Source organism: Sapajus apella, unplaced genomic scaffold (assembly GCF_009761245.1).
Source record: "Sapajus apella isolate SASKATOON/1434 unplaced genomic scaffold, GSC_monkey_1.0 scaffold5, whole genome shotgun sequence".
Classification (NCBI taxonomy): Eukaryota; Metazoa; Chordata; class Mammalia; order Primates; family Cebidae; genus Sapajus; species Sapajus apella.
The window spans coordinates 41147962-41153314 of NW_022436945.1; the positions used below are offsets into that span (position 1 = coordinate 41147962).

The window sequence follows — 5353 nt, forward strand, 5'->3', positions numbered from 1 at the left end:
AGTGGATTCTAGAACTTGATGATGTCTATTTTCAACAAGTGTTGAATTTGCCAATAGCTATTAGCCCTAAACACAATCCTGAAGCTCAGTGTGTGATGGAGCCAGCTTACACTGGCTCAACAGAGCTGACTCTTCATGGCTCTTTCCAGCCATGCTCAGGAATGTCATGGTGGAGCTTGTAATTGGCAAGAGTGGCACTATTTACATCATGAAAGTCAGCAGGTGCCACAGATTTTTCCCCCAAAGGACCCTCTTGCCAGCACAATATTGCTTACTTTGTATTCAAATGCCAATAAGATGCATGGAATCCTGAAAGCACTTTCAGAAGAACAATATTGTTCTTAAATTTTCATGTGAACCACTAGGAAAAAAAAAGTCTTATGTCTACATAACTTTGCTTTTATACTCCAAACTCACCGTCCCCATACAGCCTCTCTTTCAGGCTGAATGTGGAAAGTGGCTGCTACTGACCTGAAAAATGTCTGAGGCACTGTTATGCCCTTGACGTTGTCAACTTCTTTGCTTTTTCCATGTTTCTCAGGCTGTACCCTCCACCCGTCCAGAGGACACCTCCAAAAGCATTTTTTTTCACAAGGAATATACCTCGAGAGCTTGAGGCGTCCGATAGATACGTGGGGCAAGATGCTGTTCTTGCCTGGAGGAATTTTGCAAAGCAGATTGGATCCAGCTGAAAGAAACTAACCTTACTACAATATAGTTTTCTTCTTTCTTTTAATATCAAGTTTGTAACATACATGTAATTACAGTCCTAAATGAGAAGGAGAGAGAGAGAATCAGGCAAAAAAAATGCTTGAAGAAATAACTGGAACTTTACAAATTGGATGAAAACATGAACACACAGATCTAAGAAGTTCAACAAGTCTCATGCAAGATAAATACAGAGAGAGCCACTCCTAGACAAATGACAGTCAAACTGATTAAACATAAACAGAAAGAGAGCATCTTAAAAGCAGCCAATGGGCCAGGAGTGGTGGCTCACGCCTGTAATCCCAGCACTTTGGGAGGCCGAGGTGGGTGGATCATGAGGTCAGAGATCGAGACCATCCTGGTCAACACGGTGAAACCCCGTCTCTACTAAAAAATACAAAAATTAGCTGGGCGTGGTGGTGCGTGCCTGTAGTCCCAGCTACTTGGGAGGCTGAGGAAGGAGAATTGCTTGAACCTGGGAGGCGGAGGTTGCAGATTGTGCCACTGCCCTCCAGCCTGGCTCCTCGCAACAGAGCAAGACTCTGTCTAAAAAAAAAAAAAGCAGCCAATTTGAGCCGAGATCACGCTGCTGCACTCCAGACTGGTGACAAAGCGATACTCTGTCTCAAAAAAAAAAGAAAAAAAAAAAGCAGCCAAAAAATAAAAACATATATACCAGGAACAATGATATAAATGATGGCTAATTTCTTTCTCTTTTTTTTTCCTGAGCTGGAGTCCCACTCTGTCACCCAGGCTGGAGTGCAGTGGCACAATCTCTGCTCACTGCAACCTCTGCCTCCCAGATTTAAGTGATTCTCCTGCCTCAGCCTCCTGAGTAGCTGAGATTACACTCCTGTACCACCACACCCCACTAAATTTTTGTATTTTTAATAGAGACGGGATTTCACCATGTTAGTCAGGCTGGTCTCAAACTCCTGACTTCATCTGATCTGTCCACCTCGGCCTCCCAAAGTGCTGAGATCACAGGCGTGAGCTACCACGCCTGGCTGAATCATGGTTAATTTCTTATTGGAACCTATGCGAGACAGAAAACGTATCAGAAGACAATGGAATAGTATCTTTAAAGGAAATAAAACTGTTTCCATAATATTCTGTACCCACCTAAGTAAAATTCTCCAAAGAAAAGTAAAATAAAAACATTTTCAAATGAAAGGCTGAGATAATTTACTACCAACAGACCTATGCTGTGACAAATGTTAAAGAAAAATGTTTGAATTAAAGCTAAAAAATACCAGATAAAAACTTGGGTATGCAGAAAGAAAGAAAAAGAGGAAAATGATTAATGAACTTCCAGTTTCCTGTCAATTATGAGAGGAACTTAGAAGTCATCATTCTGTCCTAACAGGTTAAAAAGTTGGACAAACTGTTAATTAAACAACCTTTCTTAGATACATCAGAGAAATGAAGTCACAAGGAAAACCAGTGCCCTCAAAATTGAAGAGACAGGTGAATACAGAGAACCACAGCTTACTAAAGCAGAAACTCATGAGCAGAAACCCCCTTGGGAACAAGTACTGTAGTAGAAAAACCTAAACTATAATTGATAAATTGCTGGAAACTCAGTGCAAATAAACTCTGAGAGTTAAAAATTCTCAGGGAACCCTGTTACAGGAAGGCTCCCAAACTTTTATGAGTTTGACCTCCAGGAGATCTACCTGAGTAGGGTGAAGATCTGTTCCTCCTGAGTAGATCTCCTGAGGTCAAACTCATAAAAGTGAATATTGAACATTGGGGAAGAGGAAAAAAATCCCCTGTGCTCTGGCAGCAGGGAGGGGAAAAGGAATTATTTTGTAATATATCAGAACATTCTGTTCTTCATAATAAGGCTTGCCCTCAGGAGAAATTATATTAGCAGAGACTGACCTCCCTGGGTTTTATCATTACTGTAATACCAAAACCAGACAAAGACATTATAAGAAAAAAACCCTGCAGACAAATTTCGCGCATGAACATAAATGTAAAAATTCTCAACAAAATATTAGCAAGTCAAATCCAATCATGTATAAAAATATGTATACACCATGATCAAGTGGCATTTGTCCCAGGAATGTAAGACTGGCTCAACATTTGAAAATTAATTAATATAATCCATCACATCAACCAGTCAAAGAAGAAAAGTCACATGATCACATAAATAGATGCAGAAAAAAAGCATGTGAAAAATCCAATGCCCATTCATCATAAAAAAAATTCCTCAGCAAACCAATAATGTGGGAAAATTTTCTAAACTTGATACAGAACATCTAAAAAATTCTGCAGCTGACTTTTTACTTAATGGCAAGAAACTTGTAGCTTTCCTGCTAAGATCAGGAACAAGACAAGAATGTCCTCTCCTCTCATCACTGCTTTTCAGCATTGTACTGGAAGTCCTAGCTAATGCAATAAAACAAGAAATGATAATAAAAGATATATCAATTGGGAAGGAAGAAATAAAATTGTCTTTATTCACAAATGACATGATTGTGTATATAAAAAATCCAGAAGGAACAGCAAATTCTTAGGATTAGTAGGCAATTAGAGGAAGGTTGTAGGATACAAAGTTAATATACAAACATTTCTCATATATCAGCAATAAATGTGGAATTAGAAATTAAGAACACATCACCATTTATATTATCATTAAAAAATAATGTATTTATATATGAACATTATAAAATGTGTTCAACATTTATATGAAGAAAACTCTGATGAAAGATATCAAAAAACTAAATAAACAGAGAGATATTCCATGTTCATGAATAGGAATACTCAATATTACCAAGATATCAGTTCTTTCCAACTTGATCTGTAGACTGAACACAGTTCCAATCAAAATCCCAGCAAGTTATTTTGTGGATATTGACAAACTGATTCTAATGTGTATATGAAGGGGCAAAAGAGCCAGAACAATCAACTCAATACTGAAGAAGAAAACAATGTTGGAGGACTGATACTACCTGCATCAAGATTTACTATAAAGCTACAATACTTCAGGAAATGTGGTATCAGTTAAAGAACAGACAAGTAGATCAATGAAACAGAATAGAAAGCCCATAAATAGACCAACATAGGCGCAGAGGTTCCTGGGAGCCTAGCGTAGCAATGGCGTCTGTATGATCTTTGGAGCCTGCTGCCTGGGACCTCAGCCAATGTGAGCGGCAGGAGGATAACAGACTATCTTCTTTATCCCGCATAAAAGATGACAACTGCAGCCAGGCCAACCTTTGAACCTGCAAGGGGTGGAAGAGGGAAAGGAGAAGGTGATTTGAGCCAGCTTTCAAAGCAGTATTCAAGCAGAGACCTACCTTCTCATACAAAGATAAAATACAGAAAAACTACTCAGGATGCCCCTGAAGACGTTCGTAACCGTGACTTCAGGAGAGAGTTGGAAGAGGGAGAGCGGCTGCAAGAGAGAAAAATAGAGATCGTCCAACCCGAGAACATACAACCTCCTCTTCGGTGTCAAAAAAGACACAGTTAGACCAGATTCCTGCTGCCAACCTTGATGCAGATGACCCTCTAACAGATGAGGAAGATGAAGATTTTGAAGAGGAAAGTGATGATGATGATACTGCAGCTCTTCTTGCAGAACTGGAAAAAATTAAAAAAGAAAGAGCTGAAGAGCAGGCCAGGAAGGAACAAGAACAAAAAGCTGAAGAAGAGAGGATTCTTGTGGAAAACATTCTGAGCGGAGACCCTCTCCTTTATCTCACTGGCCCATCCCAGCCTCAGGCCAACTTCAAAGTTAAAAGAAGGTGGGATGATGATGTTGTCTTCAAGAACTGTGCAAAAGGTGTAGATGACCAGAAGAAAGACAAAAGATTTGTAAATGACACACTGCGATCTGAATTTCACAAAAAGTTTATGGAGAAATATATTAAGTAGTACAGTTTTGTGTGCTTAATTAAAGACTGTAAAACGCAAAGGATCATTCTGACATTTTTGGATGCATTTTTTTCTTTTCCCCTGTCTAAATTGTGTGTAGGCTTTCCTAATTTTAAACTCTTATGTTTTTCTTTAGTGATACCTTACTTGAGAATAGACTTGGGAATAGGTTTAACCCAGTTTGCATTTTCTCAATGTTTCCAGTACTACTTTTCCTTGGGAAAAGCAAATCTGCCTGTAATAAATATTTTTAATCTAAATTTTAAATAAATAAATAAATAAATAGACCGACATAAATATAGTCAGCTGATCTTTGACAAGGGAGCAAAGACAAATGGAGCAAAGATGATCTTTTTCATAAAAAAATTCAAAATGGATCATATACTTAAATATAAAATATAAAACTCCTAGAAGATAACACAAGTAAAAATCTATATGACCTTGGATACAGTGATGACTTTTTAAATTCAACATCAAAGACATCATCTATGAAACAAAGAATTGATAAGTTGGACTTCAGAAAATTTAAAGCTTTTGTTCTACAGAAGATACGGTTAAGAAAATGAACAGACAAGCCATAAAATGGAAGAAAATCTTTGCAAAAGACATACTGATAAAGTGCTGTTATCCAGAATACACAAAGAACTCTTAAAATTCAACAAAAATAAAATAATCCTATTTTAAAATGGGCAAAAGGCCAGAAGAGACACCTCACCAAAGAAGATATACAGATGGTAAGAAAGCAAATAAAAAGATGTTC

At 37.9% G+C, this 5353-nt stretch overlaps 1 pseudogene across 1 annotated transcript; it reads left to right on the plus strand.

Annotated features, from left to right (window-relative positions):
* The first annotated feature begins 3878 nt into the window (after nucleotides 1–3878).
* On the plus strand, nucleotides 3879–4854 carry LOC116548747 (annotated as a pseudogene). Its single transcript, XR_004267527.1, has one exon. The product of XR_004267527.1 is annotated as a spliceosome-associated protein CWC15 homolog pseudogene (transcript).
* The last annotated feature ends 499 nt before the right edge of the window (nucleotides 4855–5353 follow it).